This window comes from Oncorhynchus mykiss, chromosome 12 (genome assembly GCF_057628025.1).
Source record: "Oncorhynchus mykiss isolate SJ-2025 chromosome 12, ASM5762802v1, whole genome shotgun sequence".
NCBI lineage: Eukaryota > Metazoa > Chordata > Actinopteri > Salmoniformes > Salmonidae > Oncorhynchus > Oncorhynchus mykiss.
In genome coordinates, this window is record NC_143033.1 from 58,072,996 (window position 1) to 58,095,802 (window position 22,807).

General features: G+C 42.8%; 1 protein-coding gene and 1 long non-coding RNA gene across 8 annotated transcripts in view; one reads left to right on the top strand and one right to left on the bottom strand.

The window, feature by feature from the left end:
- LOC110537834 (uncharacterized) overlaps positions 1-22,807 on the top strand; it is a 160,788-nt gene that overhangs the window by 68,474 nt on the left and 69,507 nt on the right. The window lies entirely within an intron of this gene.
- LOC118937684 (uncharacterized) lies at positions 5,247-21,852 on the bottom strand. The gene is made up of 3 exons (XR_005035033.2): positions 21,480-21,852; positions 10,289-10,500; positions 5,247-5,609 (listed from the first exon to the last, which is right to left on the bottom strand). It is a non-coding gene; the product is annotated as an uncharacterized LOC118937684 (long non-coding RNA).

Sequence of the window (22,807 nt, forward strand, 5' to 3'; positions counted from 1 at the left end):
TTGTGACACTATGATTACACAACAAGCAACAACAATGTCAACTGGATTCCTGTGCTACATGCAACGTGATGAGCTACAAAGACAAAATCAATCTGGCACCTGACACATATTTGCCCAGCGATACTAGACTAAAGCTGTACTCAGGAGAGCTAATGAGCTCTATGGGCACCTTTAAGACTGAATGTGTTATTCGGGGACGCAAACACAAGCTGGAGTTTGAGATTGTGAAAACCAGTCAACATCCTCTCCTCTCAGGCTCTACATGCGAACGCCTGGGACTGATGCAGTTCACTGTACCAAATGACCTGCACATTGTGGAGCATGTCCAGCATGGACCCCTGTCCAAAGAACAACTACTCAGCAGATATGACCATGTATTCAACAGGCCCGTTGAATCAGTGCCTGTGGAGGTACACTTTGAAGTGGATGAGAGCATCACTCCAGTCCAGTGTGCTCCTCGCAATGTGCCCATTGCAATGAAAGTGGCTGTGAAGGCCCAGCTGAACAAGTATGAGGCCGATAGAACTATGACATCTGTGACTGAACCAACTGACTGGATCAGCAATATGGTCATAGTGAAAAAAACAGAAGCTGAGGGTCTGCATTGACCCAAAGCATCTGAACCAAGCACTGAAACGATCCCACTACATCATGCCGACACTAGAGGACTTCCTCTACAAGCTTCCTAGGGCCAGGATTTTCACCTTGGTGGATGCCCGAGATGAATTATTTCAGTGCAAGCTGGACGAAGAAAGCAGCTTCATGACTACCTTCTGGACCCCCTGGGGTCTGAAACGCTGGCTCACGCTCCCATTTGGTGTCTCAGTGGCGCCTGAGGTATACCAACGCAAGCAGCACGAGTTACTGGCTGGGCTCAAGGGCATTGAACCCATCGCCGATGATGTCCTGATCGTAGGCTGTGGTGACAGACGAAAAAGCAGAACGCGACCACGATGTGAAGCTCCTGGCACTGATGGAGCTCTGCCAATCAGTTAAGCTTCGTCTTGGCCTGAAGAAGCAGCAGTTCAAGGTGAAAGACGTCCACTTCCATGGCCACATTCTCTCTGCAAAACGCCTGAAGCCGGACCCAGACAAGGTCAGAGCAATCCTCGACATGCCAAACCCGTCTGATGCGAAAGGAGTACAGCGTTCTATCGGCTTTGCAAACTATCTTGCGAAGTTCATGCCACACCTATCAGCAGTCTGTGAGCCTCTGCGCCGGTTGCTGGACAAAGACACGCCATGGCACTGGCTACCCAAGCACGAGGCTGCAGTGCAGGAGATGAAATCTCTGGCGTCGTCCATGCCAGTGTTGCGCTACTATGACGTCACAAAGCCTGTCACAATCCAGACCGACTCCAGCCAAAGGGGACTTGGCTGCTGCCTTATGCAGGAAAGCCAACCCGTTGCGTTTGCCTCGAGAGTGCCTACTCCCACCGAACCAAACTATGCACAAATTGAGAAAGAGTGGCTCAGCATCGTCTTCTCCTGCCAGCGCTTCCATCACTACTTATATGGTCGAGAGCTGGTCACCGCTGAAACTGACCACAAACCACTCATTGCCATATTCAGTAAACAGAGGTACTGCCTATCAGCGGCATGCCATCTGTTCGCTACAGCAGGAACAACAAGATGTTCAACAGATCAATCAGGCAGACTACTTAAACGGCACAGATCACCGCCTAGTCCAGATCAGGCAACACACTGACAAGGACGAACACCTACAGTCGCTGAAGTCCATGGTTCTCGCAGGTTGGCCATACCTGAAAGAGGAGACACCTTTCACAGTGAGAGAATACTAGACCTTTCGAGATGAGATCAGCATGCAAAACGGCGTCTTGTTCTTAGGTCAAAAGGTAATTATTCCCAAATCACTACTTCCAGAGATGCTTACAATCCAGTCATACACTCCAGTCACTTTGGAGGTGACGCATGCTACCGCCAGACTCGTGAAACATTATACTGGCCAAACATGCAAGCAGAAATTAAAGACTTTGTCAGCAGCTGTACCACGTGCAATGAGTACGCTCATGAACAGCAAAAGGAAACCATGATGTCACACGAACTGCCCACAAAGGCCTGGCAAATCGTCAGCATGGACTTATTCAGCCACGGACAAAAGGACAAAAAAATTGAACTGCTCCCTGACTTGTCTGCAGAGACGGTCATTAAGCGCTGCAAGGCGCAGTTTGCAAGGCAAGGTCAGCCTGGCAAGGTAATCACGGACAATGACCCACAATTCACTGCACAGTTCAAGCTTTTCGCCTCAGAATGGGAGTTTGACCATGTAACCTCCTCTCCAAGACACCCAAAAGCAAATGGCAAGGCAGAGTCAGCTGTCAAGATTGCAAAAAACCTGTTAAGCAGGACCTTGTGTGACAGCAACGACCCATGGAAAGCGATCTTACAGTGCAGGAACACACCCACCGAAAACATGGACAGCAGCCCAGCACAACGCCTCCAGACGTCTGAAGACTACCATCTCCGTAGGTAACAAGCTACTTGAGCCCTGCGTCATGGTTGGTGTCACGGACAAACTGCGTCACAGAAAGCAGCTCGCTAAGTGCTTCTACGACCGGACTGCTCGAGACCTACCCGAGCTGGAGGTGGGTGAAACGAAGGATGAAACCGCTGTCGGGAGACCACACAGGACTTTGGAGGCTGGGCACGTGCCTACCGGGAGTTGCACCACGTTCTTAGCTGGTGGATGTTGGTGGCTCCCTCTATCGTCGCAGTCGGGTGGATCTGCGCGTAGCAGAGCAGGCAACAAACCAGAACACGCCATACACTCACCTAGATGAGCTGGATCACAGTCCAGGCCCAAGGGTAAGGGCCGCAGAATTGAGACATGAGCCAACAGAAGGTGAGGCTTCTACCCCACCAAGCTCTCCAGCTCGTGGCCCTAATCCTACCCCTGTCAGAGCCAATACTTACTCACGGGTGGGTCGGCTGTGCAAGCCACCGGACAGGCTTACTCTGTAAGCAAGAGACTGCGTTAACTTGTCCTCTGTTTATAAAAAAAGAGGAAGATGACAACTGAAGTAAAAAGAAAATGTAATGCTTTTAAAAAATTTTATGTTTGCACTATCTATTGAAAAGTCTAGTTGATAAGTAATCGACTAGCCCGACTGTTCCCCGGACTCCACGTGTAGGGATTTGTACAATGCATGAACAAGACTATTGAACTTGACATTGGTGTCTGTCTTTAGTCCTTTATCCAACATACAGTGCCTTGCGAAAGTATTCGGCCCCCTTGAACTTTGCGACCTTTTGCCACATTTCAGGCTTCAAACATAAAGATATAAAACTGTATTTTTTTGTGAAGAATCAACAACAAGTGGGACACAATCATGAGGTGGAACGACATTTATTGGATATTTCAAACTTTTTTAACAAATCGAAAACTGAAAAATTGGGCGTGCAAAATTATTCAGCCCCCTTAAGTTAATACTTTGTAGCGCCACCTTTTGCTGCGATTACAGCTGTAAGTCGCTTGGGGTATGTCTCTATCAGTTTTGCACATCGAGAGACTGACATTTTTTCCCATTCCTCCTTGCAAAACAGCTCGAGCTCAGTGAGGTTGGATGGAGAGCGTTTGTGAACAGCAGTTTTCAGTTTTCTTTGACTTGGCCATTCTAACACCTGGATATGTTTATTTTTGAACCATTCCATTGTAGATTTTGCTTTATGTTTTGGATCATTGTCTTGTTGGAAGACAAATCTCCGTCCCAGTCTCAGGTCTTTTGCAGACTCCATCAGGTTTTCTTCCAGAATGGTCCTGTATTTGGCTCCATCCATCTTCCCATCAATTTTAACCATCTTCCCTGTCCCTGCTGAAGAAAAGCAGGCCCAAACCATGATGCTGCCACCACCATGTTTGACAGTGGGGATGTTGTGTTCAGCTGTGTTGCTTTTACGCCAAACATAACGTTTTGCATTGTTGCCAAAAAGTTCAATTTTGGTTTAATCTGACCAGAGCACCTTCTTCCACATGTTTGGTGTGTCTCCCAGGTGGCTTGTGGCAAACTTTAAACGACACTTTTTATGGATATCTTTAAGAAATGGCTTTCTTCTTGCCACTCTTCCATAAAGGCCAGATTTGTGCAATATACGACTGATTGTTGTCCTATGGACAGAGTCTCCCACCTCAGCTGTAGATCTCTGCAGTTCATCCAGAGTGATCATGGGCCTCTTGGCTGCATCTCTGATCAGTCTTCTCCTTGCATGAGCTGAAAGTTTAGAGGGACGGCCAGGTCTTGGTAGATTTGCAGTGGTCTGATACTCCTTCCATTTCAATATTATCGCTTGCACAGTGCTCCTTGGGATGTTTAAAGCTTGGGAAATCTTTTTGTATCCAAATCCGGCTTTAAACTTCTTCACAACAGTATCTCGGACCTGCCTGGTGTGTTCCTTGTTCTTCATGATGCTCTCTGCGCTTTTAACGGACCTCTGAGACTATCACAGTGCAGGTGCATTTATACGGAGACTTGATTACACACAGGTGGATTGTATTTATCATCATTAGTAATTTAGGTCAACATTGGATCATTCAGAGATCCTCACTGAACTTCTGGAGAGAGTTTGCTGCACTGAAAGTAAAGGGGCTGAATAATTTTGCACACCCAATTTTTCAGTTTTTGATTTGTTAAAAAAGTTTGAAATATCCAATAAATGTCGTTCCACTTCATGATTGTGTCCCACTTGTTGTTGATTCTTCACAAAAAAATACAGTTTTATATCTTTATGTTTGAAGCCTGAAATATGGCAAAAGGTTGCAAAGTTCAAGGGGGCCGAATACTTTCGCAAGGCACTGTATCATACGGAAACAACTTCCTGACGACCTCAGTCACCGTGTCAGTTTATAAGTTAATGTTATTCTCAGAGATAACCCAAAACATATCCCAGTCCACGTGATCAAAACAATCTTGAAACCTGGATACTGATTGGTCAACCCAGCATTGAACAAACCTTAGAACGGGTATGCTCGATCTGATTGCATCAATCCCCTAATTTTAGAAAGAAGATAAAAAGGGCTGGAGTACGGCAGGGTCTATATGGACGCCAATTATCAAACCAATTTTTTTTTTGCATGTGTGGAGTTGGCTGGCAGCAGACTGGGCTGTGGGTGAAACAGGCCAGGTACTGGTAGCAGCAGACTTGGTACTGGAGGGAGCAAGTTGGTGTAACGGGAGATTTCCTCCTCTTCGTTAGAAGAGGAGTAAGAATCGGACCAAGATGCGGCGTGGTAAGTGTTCATGACGATTTTAATAAGAAAAGCACTGAACTAACGACACCTGCCTCTGATTGAGAACCATACTAGGCCGAAACAGAAACCCAAACATAGAAAAACAAAACATAGACTGCCCACCCCAGCTCACGCCGTGACCATACTAAATAAATACAAAACAAAGAAAATAAAGGTCAGAACATGACAGTTGGACTGTAATAGGAACAGCCTTGGTGGGGGTGGCAGCAGATAAGTCAGCAATGGTGGTGAACTCATCCAGAAGAGTATGAACTGTGGGGTGCATTGTATAGTCCTCAAAATCAGTCTCCTCCGAGTCCTTCAACAATCTGTCTGAGCTGGTAGTCCGCACCAATCTGCTCTCCTGAAAATGAAAAAGACAACAGAATGTTTTTTTTAATGAATATGATTACTCACAGTATATTCATCATATCAACTTTAAAAAATAAACAATTGCACATGAAATATAGGAATATTTATTAACACTGTTACAAAAGAGAGAAGAGAACATAGGCCTAAATTGAAAATCTGACAAGGAAATTACTCTTTGGCACTTTTTGTCTTCATCTCTTATTCACCCTAGATGTACAGTGCATTCAGAAAGTTGTCATACCCCTTGACTTATTCCACATTTTCTGGTGTTGCAGTCTGAATTTGAAATATATTAAATTGTGTTTTTTTTCTCACCCATCTGCACGCAATAATGACAAAGGAAAACATGTTTTATACATTTTTGCCAAATATCTCATTCACTTAAGTATTCAGTGTCAATAAATGTTAGAATCACCTTTTGCAGTGATTACAACTGAGTCTTTCTGGGTAAGTCTCTAAAAGCTTTGCACACCTGGATTGTACAATATTTGTACATTATTCTTTTTAAAATTCTAGACAGCCATTTTCAAGTCTTGCTGTAGATTTTCAAGACGATTTAAGTCAAACCTGTAACTAGGCCACTCAGGAACATTCAATGTTGTCATGGTAAGCATCTCCAGTGTATATTTGCCGTTGTGTTTTAGGTTATTTTCCTGCTGACTTCCTTCTTTTCACTCTGTCATTTAGGTTAGTATTGTGGAGTAACTACAGACCAAACAGACCAGGCCGGGGTTTGGGGTTTGAGAAGTCAATGAGATTAAAAAAATATTTATTAGGTGTACATTTTCTCCAAATCTAAAGGCAGAACCTAGATTTGAGCCAATGTCTTAAGTAGTTGAACATGTTATTACTCCAACTTCGTGAAAGTGACAAACTGGCACATTTTCATTTTCATCTGGTGGGAGGCTTCCCTGTCTTAGGTCAGTTAGGATCACCATTTTATTGTAAGAATGTGAAATGTCAGAATAATAGAGAATTATTTATTTCAGCTTTTATTTCTTTCATCACATTCCCAGTGGATCAGAAGTTTACATACACTCAATTAGTATTTGGTAGCCTTGCTTTTAAATTGTTTAACTTGGGTCAAACGTTTCGGGTAGCCTTCCACAAGCTTCCCACAATAAGTTGGGTGAATTTTGGCCCATTCCTTCTGACAGAGCTGGTGTAACTGAGTCAGGTTTGTAGGCCTCCTTGCTCGCACACACTTTTTCAGTTCTGCCCACAAATTTTCTATGGGATTGAGGTCAGGGTTTTGTGATGGGCACTCCAATACCTTGACTTTGTTGTCCTTAAGCCATTTTGCCACAACTTTTGGAAGTATGCTTGGGGTCATTGTCCATCTGGAAGACCCATTTGCGACCAAGCTTTAACTGATGCCTTGAGACGTTGCTTCAATATATCCACATAATTCTCTTTCCTCATGAAGCCATCTATTTTGTGAAGTGCACCAGTCCCTCCTGCAGCAAACATCCCCATAACATGATACTGCCACCCCCGTGCTTCACGGTTGGGATGGTGTTCTTCGGCTTGCAAGCCTCCCCATTTTTCCTCCAAACATAACGATGGTGATTATGGCCAAACAGTTCTATTTTTGTTTCATCAGACCAGAGGACATTTCTCCAAAAAGTACAAATCTTTGTCCTCATGTGCAGTTGCAAACCGTAGTCTGGCTTTTTTATGGCGGTTTTGGAGCAGTGGCATCTTCCTTGCTGAGCAGCATTTCAGGTTATGTCGATATTGGATTCGTTTTACTGTGGATATAGATACTTTTGTACCTGTTTCCTCCAGCATCTTCACAAGGTCCTTTGCTGTTGTTCTGGGATTCATTTGCACTTTTCGCACCAAAGTACGTTCATCTCTAGGAGACAGAGTATGTCTCCTTCCAGAGCGTTATGACGGCTGCGTGGTCCCATGGTGTTTATACTTGCGTACTATTGTTTGTACAGATGAACGTGATATCCTTCAGGCGTTTGGAAATTGCTCCCAAGGATGAACCAGACTTGTGGAGGTCTACAATTTGGTCTTGGCTGATTTCTTTTGATTTTCCAATGATGTCAGGCAAACAGGCATTGCGTTTGAAGTTAGGCCTTGAAATACGTCCACAGGTACACCTCCGATTGACTCAAATGATGTCAATTAGCCTATCAGAAGCTTCTAAAGCCATTACATAATTTTCTGGAATTTTCCAAGCTGTTTAAAAGCACAGTCAACTTAGTGTATGTAAACGTCTGACCCACTGGAATTGTGACACAGTGAATTATATGTGAAATAATCTGTCTGTAAACAATTGTTGGAAAAATTACTTGTCATGCACAAAGTAGATGTCCTAACCGACTTGCCAAAACTATAGTTTCTTAACAAGAAATGTGTGGAGTGGTTTAAAAACTCCAACCTAAGTGTATGTAAACTTCCCACATCAACTGTACAGTGCCTTGCGAAAGTATTCGGCCCCCTTGAACTTTGCGACCTTTTGCCACATTTCAGGCTTCAAACATAAAGATATAAAACTGTATTTTTTTGTGAAGAATCAACAACAAGTGGGACACAATCATGAAGTGGAACAACATTTATTGGATATTTCAAACTTTTAACAAATCAAAAACTGAAAAATTGGCGTGCAAAATTATTCAGCCCCCTTAAGTTAATACTTCGTAGCGCCACCTTTTGCTGCGATTACAGCTGTAAGTCGCTTGGGGTATGTCTCTATCAGTTTTGCACATCGAGAGACTGACATTTTTTCCCATTCCTCCTTGCAAAACAGCTCGAGCTCAGTGAGGTTGGATGGAGAGCATTTGTGAACAGCAGTTTTCAGTTCTTTCCACAGATTCTCGATTGGATTCAGGTCTGGACTTTGACTTGGCCATTCTAACACCTGGATATGTTTATTTTTGAACCATTCCATTGTAGATTTTGCTTTATGTTTTGGATCATTGTCTTGTTGGAAGACAAATCTCCGTCCCAGTCTCAGGTCTTTTGCAGACTCCATCAGGTTTTCTTCCAGAATGGTCCTGTATTTGGCTCCATCCATCTTCCCATCAATTTTAACCATCTTCCCTGTCCCTGCTGAAGAAAAGCAGGCCCAAACCATGATGCTGCCACCACCATGTTTGACAGTGGGGATGGTGTGTTCAGCTGTGTTGCTTTTACGCCAAACATAACTTTTTGCATTGTTGCCAAAAAGTTCAATTTTGGTTTCATCTGACCAGAGCACCTTCTTCCACATGTTTGGTGTGTCTCCCAGGTGGCTTGTGGCAAACTTTAAACAACACTTTTTATGGATATCTTTAAGAAATGGCTTTCTTCTTGCCACTCTTCCATAAAGGCCAGATTTGAGCAATACACGACTGATTGTTGTCCAATGGACAGAGTCTCCCACCTCAGCTGTAGATCTCTGCAGTTCATCCAGAGTGATCATGGGCCTCTTGGCTGCATCTCTGATCAGTCTTCTCCTTGTATGAGCTGAAAGTTTAGAGGGACGGCCAGGTCTTGGTAGATTTGCAGTGGTCTGATACTCCTTCCATTTCAATATTATCGCTTGCACAGTGCTCCTTGGGATGTTTAAAGCTTGGGAAATCTTTTTGTATCCAAATCCGACTTTAAACTTCTTCACAACAGTATCTCGGACCTGCCTGGTGTGTTCCTTGTTCTTCATGATGCTCTGCGCTTTTAACGGACCTCTGAGACTATCACAGTGCAGGTGCATTTATACGGAGACTTGATTACACACAGGTGGATTGTATTTATCATCATTAGTCATTTAGGTCAACATTGGATCATTCAGAGATCCTCACTGAACTTCTGGAGAGAGTTTGCTGCACTGAAAGTAAAGGGGCTGAATAATTTTGCACGCCCAATTTTTCAGTTTTTGATTTGTTAAAACAGTTTTAAATATCCAATAAATGTCGTTCCACTTCATGATTGTGTCCCACTTGTTGTTGATTCTTCACAAAAAAATACAGTTTTATATCTTTATGTTTGAAGCCTGAAATGTGGCAAAAGGTCGCAAAGTTCAAGGGGGGCGAATACTTTCGCAAGGCACTGTATATACTCTCTCTCTCTCTCTATCCCTGTATCCCTTGTCAGTGGCCCTGATAAATCTTCCAGCTTCTCCATGCTAACCGGTCCACTCCAGGACCTGTCTCTGCTCTCACACAGACAGACTAGTATGAGAGTACACACACTGAAGTGTGTTTTGTAGTAATGTGTGCGCGCACACATGTGTGTGTCTGTGTGTGTGTGTGCGTGCGTGCGTGCGTGCGTGCGTGTGCTGCCTGCTGAGGGCTGTTGTTGGTTCAAGCGCCTTTTGGGTGTGAATGCAGATCAAGAGTTTGCCAGCCCGCCTGTTAGCTTATCCAGAAATAACCCAGCTGTAGAAATAAAGGAGTGGAGAGAGGAGGATAGCAGACATAAAAGCCAGAGCAGAGATGCAGTCAGCTGGTCTCTGAGGATTGCTCACAGCCAAGCAGTCTCATCCCGAGAGCTGTTTTCAGCTGGTGTTGTCAACCCTCACCCCCACTTAAAAGTCTGAAAATGTTGCTTCATACTAGACTAGGCAAGAAAGAGTAGGCTAGGTAATTGCCTTTCAGATTTTATCGCTTTCAAAATCTGAAGCCAAAAGTTAGTTTCGGTCGCTGAAATGAAACAGGACAGAAGCAGTAGTTTATTTCTTACCTTCTCCCTCTGTCGTGTTTGTGTCTTTCTGTACTTCTCTCCGTGTGTTTGTACTGTAGCCGCTGTGGGTGTTTTTGCACCGGAGGCGAGTGCTGTCCTTTCCCCAGCCTCCTCTCTGATCCATGTTGAAAACATTGTTTCTCCTCTACAGCTCTGTGGGTTTCGGGGAGCTCACCAGACACTACCTTTTCACACAGCCTGGATTCATCATACTAATTGGAGAGAAAGAAAAAAACATCCCAAATCATAAGAATTGACCTGAGACCAGGTTGCCTCACAGAACAAAACAGAAGCAATAACATGACAGACAGAACCCCAGCTTCACCAGAACCACCTTTATCAAGAACACTTGATATTTTCATTCCTCTGAGAGGACTTGTATAGATTAGTGATGAATGCTCCTTGGTCTAATAGGAGCAATTAAATAATGGTTGTTACCAGCCATGCAAGCAGCACAATCTCTCTAGCTCTCTCGCACTCTCTCTCTCCTTCACCCTCTCCCACTCTCTTCTCTCCCTCTCCCGTTCCTTCACTCTCTCCCCTCTGTCTCAAAAGGCCTCTCTAGCTACTGCCCACAGAGCGATACATAGCCATGCCTATTACAGCCTCGCATAGCGCTCTGTGCTCCAGCCCTCAAAGGGCCAACAGAAATAAGTGGACCACTTTACAACACTCACTCTCTCTCACTCTCCTTTCTAGGAGAGTGGGCTGAAAAATAGTCCAAATTGGTATTGTGTAGGTTGTAATAGGACCCATAGAAACCTGAGACCATCATTGAAAACCTCTATTGAGGCAGATCACTCAAAATCCCCATTGAACTCCATTCTGTTTCTGTCTTATTTTATCCAGTTCCCTCATGTTTGATATTGTTCTATTTAAGCAATAAAGCCAGAGGGGGTGTGGTATTTGGCCAATATACTACGGCTAAGGGCTGTTCTTATACAAAATGCAACGCGGAGGTGCCTTATTGCTATTAGATGACGCAGATGCTAAGTTACTGGACTGTTTTACTAGCACAGACTGGAATATATTCTGGGATTCATCCGATGGCATTGAAGAGTATGCCACATTCACCACATTCATCAATAAGTGCATCGACGACGTCGTCCCCACACCAACCAGAAGCCATTGATTACAGGCAACATCCGCAATGAGCTAGGGTAGAGCTGCTGCTTACAAGGAGCGGGACTCTAACCCGGACACTTATATGAAATCCCACTATGCCTTCCAACGAACCATCAAACAGGCAAAGCATCAATACAGGGCTAAGATTGAATCCTACTACAATGGCTCTGATGCTCGTTGGATGTGGCAGGGCTTACAAACTCTTACGGAATACAAAGGGAAGCTGTTTTCCGATGACACAACGGTGGTAGACCTGATCACTAAAAAATATAAGACAGCCTATAGGGAAGAGGACAGAAACCTGGCAGTGTGGTGTCAGGACAACAACCTCCCCCTCAACTTGATCAAGATAAAGGAGATGATCATGGACTATAGGGAAAGGAGGGCCGAAAACACCTCATTCTCATCGACAGGGCTGTAGTGAAGCAGGTTGAGACCTTCAAGTTCCTTGGTGTCCACATCACCAACTAACTATCATAGTCCAAACACACCAAAACAGTTGTGACGAGGGCACGACAACACCTATTCCCCCTGAGGAGACTGAAAAGATTTGGCATGGGTCCTCAGATCCTCAAAGAATTCTACAGCTGCACCATCAAGAGCATCCTGACTGATTGCATCATCACCTGGTATGGCAACTGTTTGGCATCCAGAGGGTAGTGCTTACGGCCCAGTACATCAATGGGGCCAAGCTTCCTGCCATCCAGGACCTCTATACAAGGCAGTGTCAGAGGAAGGCCCATAAAATTGCCAAAGACTCGCTGCAACCGTATGGCAAACGGTACCTGAGCGCCATGTCTAGGTCCAAAAGGCTCTTTAACAGCTTCTACCACCAAGCCATAAGACTGCTGAACAGCTAATCAAATGGCTACCCGGACTATTTGCATTGACCTCCCTTTTTTACGCTGCTGCTACTTGTTGTTTACCTCAATTACCTCGACTAACCTGTACCTTCGCACATTGACTCGGTACCGGTACCCCCTGTATATATAGCCCTGTTATTGTTATTGGGTTACTTTTTTAAACTTTCGGGATTTTTTGTCAATATTTTCTTAACTGGCAGTTTTCTTAAAACTGCATTGTTGGTCAAGGGCTTCTAAGTAAACATTTCATTTTAAGGTCTACACCTGTTGTATTCGGCCCGTGTGACAAATTACACTTGATTTGATTTGAATTAGCTTAGTAAAAATACATGTTTTGTCACACCCCATGGTATGCGGTCTAATATTTGAAGAACAAAAGGAGAGCCGCACACTCTAGGAGCTCAGATGCAATAATTGAATAACCTAATATCCAATATTTCCACAGACAAGCTGTCTTCATCAGGGTATAATGACAAACAATGCGCATCACTAGTTTATATAGTGTCAAAGGACACACACAGGTGTCTGTCATCATGGCCGGGTGTGGCCTGATATCATTGGTTAATTCTTAGATATAAAAATAAGGTACAAAAACATGAAAATAGCATACAATCATAGATACAATTTGGCTACCTAGGCCTACAAACATTTACAATGAATAGCAAAATCACAATAATCACAAGAATGGCTTCAGATCAAAATCTACGTTGAGACCGCTGGGAGCAAGGGTCTTTAATTTAACTTCTTCGGGTTCGATGTCCCTTCCACCGGACGGTTGAGCTAACATGGCTAATGTGATTAGCATGAGGTTGTAAGTAACAAGAACGTTTACCAGGACATAGACGTATCTGATATTGGCAGAAATATAATAATTTACTGTAGCTATTACAGTGAAAGAATACCATGCTATTGTTTGAGGAGAGTGCACAATTTTTTATAAAAAAATAAATAATAATAAATACATTTTACCCCCTTTTCGTGGTATCCAATTGTTAGTAGTTACTATCTTGTCTCATCACTACAACTCCCGTACGGGCTCGGGAGAGACGAAGGTCGAAAGCCATGCATCCTCCGAAACACAACCTAACCAAGCTGCACTGCTTCTTAACACAGCACGCATCCAACCCGGAAGCCAGCCGCACCAATATGTCAGAGGAAACACCGTGCACCTGGCGACCTGGTTAGCGTGCACTGCGCCCGGCCCACCACAGGAGTCGCTAGTGCACAATGAGACAAGGGTATCTCGACCGGCCCAACCCTCCCTAACCCGGACGACGCTAGGCCAATTGTGCGTCGCCCCATGGAACTCCCAGTCGCGCCCGGCTGCGACAGAGCCTGGGCTAGCACTGTGATGCAGTGCCTTAGACCACTGCTCCACCCGGGGGGCAGAGAGTGCACCATTTTGAACTTGAAAAGGTATTAATAAACAAATTAGGCACATTTGGGCAGTCTTGATACAACATTTTCAAAATAAAAGCAATGGTTCATTGGATCAGTCTATAATTTGCACATACACTGCTGCCATCTAGTGGCCAAAATTGGACCTGGGCTGGAATAATACATTATGGCCTTTCTCTTGCATTTCAAAGATGGTACAAAAAAATACAAAAGAACGGTTGATTTTTTCTTTGTATTATCTTTTACCAGATCGATTGTGTTGTATTCTCATACATTCCTTTCACATTTCCACAAACTTCAAAGTGTTTCCTTTCAAATGGTACCAAGAATATGCATATGCTTGCTTCAGGGCCTGAGACACAGGCAGTTAGATTTGGGTATGTCATTTTAGGCGGAAATTGAAAAAAAGGGGCGGCTCCTTATGAGGATCTACGCAGCCTCTCGTTTGTAACAATAAATTGTCGAGGGTGACATGTTCAATGACGATATAACGTAGGGACGAAATTGAGTGGTTCACTTACAAAAAGTGAGCCTCAACAGGGTAAGTAGAGCGGGCCGGGCGCAGTGCACGCTAACCAAGGTTGCCAGGTGTTTCCTCCGACACATTGGTGCGGCTGGCTTCCGGGTTGGATGCGCGCTGTGTTAAGAAGCAGTGCGGCTTGGTTGGGTTGTGTATCGGAGGACGCATGACTTTCAACCTTCATCTCTCCCGTACGGGAGTTGTAGCGATGAGACAAGATAGTAGCTACTAACAATTGGATACCACGAAATTGGGGAGAAAAAGGGGTAAAAAAATATTATAATAAAAAAGTTGTAAGATAAATAACTGCCTTCGGGGAGCACGTAATAACACCTTTGATTGGGATCTCTTTCCCTATTTGGGATCTACATTTGTAAGTGCCATTGCATTGAGCGTAGCCATTATACTTGTAGTTTCCATCCAGTAGAGGCGCAAATAGACGTTGTGTAGGGATATTTTGGGGTGGTAAATCAGAGTTTACCATTCGTTCTCTGAGATTTCTGCCTGCCAGAATACGACCAAGGGAGGGTCCGAAAACACATTAGCGATACTGTCATCAGATCTTAGAATGTGAACGATTCCCTTAATTTGTTCAGAGCACTTTGAATAGTGGGTAGTTAGAACGCAAGAATGCTTCTTTTTGCTAGATTGTCCTTGAAAGAGATCATGTCTCGATTTATTTCGAACTTTTTCAATGGCTGTATTAATCTGACCATTTTTTTATTTTCTTTGCGTCTCAGCCATATTTCTGTCAAAATCGTATTGTTTTTTGCAAATTCTTTTGATTCGACAGAATTTGCTCTAGGGCAAACTGTTTTTCATGGGAAGCGGGTGACAACTATCAGCCCTCAACAAACTGTTACGATCAGTAAATTTCCTGTAAAGATCAGTGTATAGAACGATATCTTCACACAAAATCAGAAGACCAAGGAAACTGATTTGACGTGTGTCAGATTGCATAGTAAATCTCAGGTGCTCAGAATAAGAGTTAGTAAAGGCATGGAATACCTGGAGCTGTTTTGCATCTCCCCTCCATAGAACAGAAATATCATCAATGTACCGTTTCCAAATAATACTGTTAGGAAAGAAAACATTTTTGAGAGGGTTGAATATTGACTGTTTCTCCATGTAACCCACATACAAATTAGCATGGTTAGGAGCCATAGGGGATCCCATAGCAGTACCCTTCGTTTGAATAAAGAAATCATTTAGAAACATGAAGTAGTTGTGTGTGAGTACTATTTCAGCCAATGTTATAATGCATGCACTGGAAGGTACTTCATAAGGGTCACGTTACAGAAGAAAATGTTCCATGGCTTCAATGCCGACCCTCGTGTGGGACATTTGTGTATAACGACTCAACATCAAAAGTAACTAACAAAGTATTATCAGGGAGAGGATCAAGAGATTCAATAATATAGATCATACTGCTGGTGTCACGTGTACTCCCTCTCCAGCCTCTAGGTCACCAGCCTGCTCGTTATGGCACACACCTGTCACCATTGTTACAGGTAACGGCGCATTATCAGACTCACCTGGACTCCATCACTTCCCTGATTACCTTCCCTATATATTTGTCACTCCCTTTGGTTCCTTCCCCAGGCATTATTGTTTCTGTTCGTGTTTCTTATTTTGTATTATGTTGTGTTTATTTATTAAAACACTCACTCCCTGTACTTGCTTCCCGACGGTCAGCGCACTGGTTACAGCTGGTGTCCTTTACAAAGGAGGGGAGCTGTTCTGCGAGTGGTCTAATAAAAAAGTAATCAAAAGGCGATAAAGGGGCCGTCACTGCGTCAATGCCTGCAACAATAGGGCGCCCTGGAGGTTTTGTAACGTTCTTGTGTAATTTCAGCAGTTAAAGTTAAGTTAAAGTTCAGCAGTTAAGTTAAAAAGGGTGTTGAATAGTCGAAAAGTCATGTTTTTTTGGGGTGATTTGACCAGAACTTAAAATACCCATCTAGGACAGTAAATATAGTGTTCTGAAATTGGGAAGTGGGGTCACTTCAGAGTTTCTTGTAAAAGGTGTTGTCAAGCAGTTGTCTATGACACTAATTTACATAGACTGCCCTATCCATGAGTACAACCGAGCCACCCTTAACAACAGGGCAGGTAAGGACTGACGTATCGGATTGTAAATCAAGCAAAGCTTGTTTTTCATCCTTAGGTAAATTATGAAAATAAACTCATCAAAAAAGAAACGTCCTCTCACTGTCAACTGCTTTTATTTTCAGCAAACCTAATGTGTAAATATTTGTATGAACATAACAAGATTCAACAACTGAGACATAAACTGAACAAGTTCCACAGACATGTGACTAACAGAAGTGGAATAATGTATCCCTGAACAAAGAAGGGTCAAAATCAAAAGTAACAGTCAGTAATGTTGTGGCCACCAGCTGCATTAAATACTGCAGTGCATCTCCTTCTCATGGACTGCACCAGATTTGCCAGTTCTTGCTGTGAGATGTTACACCACTCTTCCACCAAGGCACCTGCAAGTTCCCGGATATTTCTGGAGGATCATGTCAGGATGAGCCTGCAGGAAGGGTACCACATGAGGGAGGAGGATGTCTTCCCAGTAACGCACAGCGTTGAGATTGCCTGCAATGACAACAAGCTCAGTCCGATGATGCTGTGACACACCGCCCCAGACCATGACGGACCCTCCACCTCCAAATCGATCCCGCTCCAGAGTACAGGCCTCGGTGTAACGCTCATTCCTTCGACAATAAATGCGAATCTGACCATCACCCATGGTGAGACAAAACCGCAACGTCGGTGAAGAGCACTTTTTGCCAGTCCTGTCTGGTCCAGCGGCAGTGGGTTTGTGCAAATAGGGGACGTTGTTGTCGGTGATGTCTGGTGAGGACCTGCCTCACAACAGGCCTACAAGTCCTCAGTCCAGGCTCTCTCAACCTATTGCTGACAGTCTGAGCACTGATGGAGGGATTGTGCGTTCCTGGTGTAACTCGGGCAGTTGTTGTTGCCATCCTGTACCTGTCCCACAGGTGTGATGTTCGGATGTATCGATCCTGTGCAGGTGTTGTTACACGTGGTCTGCCACTGCGAGGACGATCAGCTGTCCGTCCTGTCTCCCTGTAGAGCTGTCTTATGCATCTCACAGTAAGGACATTGCTATTTATTTCCCTGGCCACATCTGCAGTCCTCACAATGAAGATCTGTGAAGTTATTTGAATTTTTACGAATGATCTTTGAAAGACAGGGTCCTGAAAAAGGGGTGTTTCTTTTTTTTGCTGAGTTTATATGTACTCCTGTTTGTTCTTAATAACCTCTTGAAGCAAGGGGGCAGTATTTTGATGTTTGGATAAAAAACATTCCCAAAGTAAACTGACTATTTCTCAGGCCCAGAAGTTAGAATATGCATATAATTGTCAGATTAGGATAGAAAACTCTAAATTTTCCAAAACTGTCAAAATATTGTCTGTGAGTATAACATAACTGATGTTGCAGGCGAAAACCTGAGGAAAATCCAAGTGCTGTTTTTCTGAAACTACTCTGTTCAGAGTAACAGAGTAGTTTCAGAAAAACAGCACTTGGATTTTCCTCAGGTTTTCGCCTGCAACATCAGTTATGTTATACTCACAGACAATATTTTGACAGTTTTGGAAAATTTAGAGTTTTCTATCCTAATCTGACAATTATATGCATATTCTAACTTCTGGGCCTGAGAAATAGTCAGTTTACTTTGGGAATGTTTTTTATCCAAACATCAAAATACTGCCCCCAAGCCTATCCCCCATTTTAAAGGGATATCAACCAGATTCCTTTCCCTATGGCTTCCACAGGGTGTGAACAGTCTTTAGACTTAGTTTCAGGCTTCTATTAAAAAAAATGAGCAGGAATGATCACATCGCGTCAGTGGATAGCTAGGTGTCCCCAGATTTGTTCATGCGCGCGACACAGGAACGATACCTTTTCTTTCTCTCTTGTATTGAAAAGGCTACCATCCGGTTGAAATATTATTGATTATTTATTGTAAAAACAACCTGAGGATTGACATGTTTCTATGAACTTTATGGATACTATTTGGAATTTTCGTCTGCCCGTCGTGACCTGCACGAGCCTATGGATTACTCAACAAAACGCGCCAACCAAATGGAGGTTTTTGGATATAAAAATAATCTTTATCGAACAAAACAAACATTTATTGTGTAACTGGGAGTCTCGTGAGTGCAGACATCTGAAGATCATCAAAGGTAAGCAATTCATTTTATTGCTTTTCTGACTTTCGTGACCAATCTACTTTGCTGCTAGCTGTTTGTAATGTTTTGTCTACTGAGAGCTGTCCTCACATAAACGCTTGGTTTCCTTTCGCTGTAAAGCTTTTTTTAAATCTGACACACCAGGTGGATTAACAGCAAGCTAAGCTGTGTTTTGGTATATTGCACTTGTGATTTCATGAAAATTTAATATTTTTAGTAATTTAATTTTAATTTGGTGCTCTGCAATTCAGCGGATGTTGAAGAAAATACCTACATGATCAGTTGAAATATCAGGATTAGGGGAGCTACAGTATTCCCTTAAATGGATGTTTCTAAAAAACACTTCAACATGTCTACCCTTAACTTCGAAATCGTTGCACTGAGTTGTAGGCACAAAATATAACCCTTTATTAAGCAAGGAGACATGTGCAGGGCTCAATATCTTGCTTGATAAATTAAAGACCATGTGAACTGTCCCCTCTGCCTCTCATTTCTTCTTACCCCGTCGGGGTCTAATATACCATGGCTGTCAGCCAATCAGCATTCAGGGCTCAAACCACCCAGTTTATAATGTAATTTATGTAACCATAATTAGTGTGTCTAATTCAATTCAGGTCATCAGTCAGTCAGTCATTCTATCCCCCATAGTCAGGGAGTTATGCTGAACATGAGGAAATGTGCAATTACTGTGTGAAGATGATTTCCTCCATTTTTGAACCCTTAATCAGACACTTCAAATTATGCTTTGTACTGTGTAGGTCTATTCCTACCTTCTTTGGTATTCACATGACTATTCTCAAGAGCTCTGCTATTGGTATGCACTATACACCCTCGGAGTCTGATTAAAACAAAAGGTTGGCACAGGTCTGGCACCACACAGAAAGTGACACGTGCCTGGAATGAAGAGTTCCAACTTTGAGGATGACAAATACATCCTTTGGGTGCCACACTGTAATAAACAAAAACAGCAGCCTCCAGCCAAGGGTCAGATTAGTATGGAGGATATTGTGAAGGAGAGAGAGGCGGAGGGTGATGAGAGGAGAAACAGAGAGAGAGGGGGGTGAGAGAGAGAGAGAGACAAACCCTTATGGAAAAAACACATGATTTCACATGTGGAGAATAACATGATTTCACGGGAAATGTGAACACTTCAAATGTGATGATATTTCACATGTGAATTTTCACGTGATCACATAGCCTTTCACATGTGGATTAAAATGTTCACATGTAAATATTTTTCACATGAGATTTCCCAGGTGATGCCCTGCAAACAAAAATGACTCGTTACACGGTACCCAAACCGGCTGCTCGTGTGCACTATCGTGCATAAATGTATTTTGTCCCCCTACACCAAACGCGACCATGACAAGCAGGTTAAAATATCGAAACAAATTCTGAACCAATGACATTAATTTGGGGACAGGTCGAAAAGCATTAAACATGTATGGCAATTTAGCTAGTTAGCTTGCACTTGCTAGCTAATTTGTCCTGTTTAGCTAGCTTGCTGTTGCTAGTTAATTTGCCTTGGGATATAAACATTTAGTTGTTATTTTACCTGAAATGCACAAGGTCCTCTACTCCGACAATTAATCCACACATAAAACGGTCAACACAAATCGTGTCTGGTCATCTCTCCTCCTTCCAGGATTTTTCATCTTGGAACTTATATAGTGGTTGGCATCTACACTTTCATAGTATTACCACGACAACCGGCAAAAAAGTTTGTCTTTCAATCACCCACGTGGGAATAACCAATGAGGAGATGGCACGTGGGTACCTGCTTCTATAAACCAATGAGATGATGGGAGAGGCAGGACTTGCAGCGCGATCTGCGTCAGAAATAGGAATGACTTCTATTTTAGCCCTTGGCAACGCAGACGCTCGTTGGCGCACGCAATAATTGAATAACATATATTCCTACATTTATTTTGTGACGTGAGCATTGTAGTCAGGGTATTAGGATGTCACGAAATAGCCACAGTGTTTTCAACTTACATATTTGACACACTGACATATGTACATGATGACATTGTGTATGTTTACCAACATGTTCCCACTGGGGATTTGAACTCACACCCTTTTAGTTCACGTCATTCCGATCTTCCTGCTACACCACCATGTCTGTGTCAATGACTGAATTCACATGTATTCCTACATTTTGGACTTCAGATTAACTCTCAGCTTTGTTCAAAATGCACACAAGAAAAACTATTATGTTAATCATAGTGATTCAGGAGTAACATTAAACCAGAATGATATGCCCCACCAACATTAGACAACAGAAAAGCCTCAAATTGATGAAATAAGTAAATCAAATTAAATCACTACAGATGGCACTCTTTTGCTAAGTGCAGAAATGTGTTATAGACCGTGGCGATTTTAGCATGTAAATCTTGGTGGGGCAAAAAAAATAATTGGGTTGCAGGCCAGCAAAGCAACAACACAACACTAAACAATACATTTATTGCACTATAACGGTGACAAATGGTGCCCACAAACTGTTAGGGCCTACATAAAGCTGTCCCAACAGCAGTATCAACACCTTACCAATGCTACAGTTCATTCCGCCTCATTTACTGCCTTTTAAAAAAACATAGCTGATATGGCTGACTTGCTTAAACAAATGTGGTTTCTTCTGACAATTGAGATGTACAAACTATGGCATAAGGGGACGACAAGCGGATAAGAGGCAATCCGTAATTTCGATTAGGACATTAATGAGCGCGAGACGACGAACGTAGTCAATATAACTCTTTGTTCAGCACTTTTGAAATGTACAGCGACAGAATTCAGAACATGGGCCGTTCTTACATATAAACAGACAATGAAAGCTCTAACAATATTTGGTGATTACATTTCTCTAAAACAGATTATAGGCAAACAAGCACACATCGGCCATGAACGATGTGTTTACAATACCGTGTTGGTGAAAATAGCTCACATGAGCTACTAACAGCCTACTACACAACATACACATAGTATTACTTTAGCTACAGTATACATATCTCTCTGGTATACTATATCATTTATGAAGCAGCATAAGACATTTTTGGACTCACGTTGTGATGTGCTTGAACAGGAAAGTGGCGCGGCGGTCCTTCGTGGGCAAATTTTGTCATCAAAGAGAAAGATTCCGGATTTACAATTCCGAGTTGAATGACCATTCAAAACGTATTTTTCCAGTTGTAGCTAATTCTTCCCGAGTTCCCAGTTGTCTTGAACTCACAGTTAGCCACTGATTCCTTCCCAAACCACTCATTGTTGAATGTGCGATTTCCAACTTGTTGTGTAATGTTTATGTCCAATGGCCGATGAGCACTGAGACATTTTATCTCTAATTTCTCTTCATATGACAAGGATTGAAAATGATTTGATTGTTGACTTGATTCATGGTGATGACTGCTAGCTTGCTAGCTAAGATTTTGAAAGTATGATGTTGACATGATCAGTCCAATCAAAGCTATCACGTGATTTGATGTCATTATATCTGTGGCCAATGACCTTGAGCCTTCTTGGATGGGCACTTCTACTATAACTCTATGGCATTTTTTGAGCTTTAACCTTTGGGGAATTGGGGATGACGTACTGTCCCATGAGTGACAGAAAACTGAGCCAATCACGACAGAAGACTGAGCCAATCAGGTGCAACGCTCTGTACTTTCTGCTGGCTAGCTCTACCACCACAGAAAGCACTGAGCTAGGCTGAAACACCTGCATTTTGGAGCTGCCTTACTCAAGAAAGCAAAAAAGAGACCATGTTTATATGCGGTTTTATTAACTCAATTACATGTTTTTTTAGTACATTGTTTGCAAACTGATATGTGACACGTATTAATGCCAAATAACAAGCAAAACAGGCAAGCTCCCCCCACAAAAAATATATATTATTATTATTATTTTATTTATTTTTTAACCTAAAAGTGTGGGGTTCAAAACACCTGCCCTGAATGACGGGTCGTCACTGATTATAGATAATAAATGCTCAGGGAACTTCTGAGAATGCTACAGACTTTGTGGCGCAGCCAAAATATCAGCATACTCCAAGTACAGAGGTTGTGAATTCAAATCCCAGTGAGAGTCATAGTGCAAATTCAGTACAAGTGATCATTTAAAATATAATCAAAGTTTGTTGGTTGTGTACACAGGTGCAGAAAAAATGCTTGTGTTTCTAGCTCCAATTGTGCAGTAATACCTAGCAATAAAAAAAGATGCACACATAATACAGAAATATAACAAAATTAGATATATAGGATGAGCCACAACTAGACTACAGTATATACATAAAGTGGGTGAAGCAGTATGTAAACATGAGTAAAGTGACCAGTGTTCAATGATTATGCACATAGGGCAGCAGTCTCTAATGTGCAGGGTAGAGTACCAGGTGCTA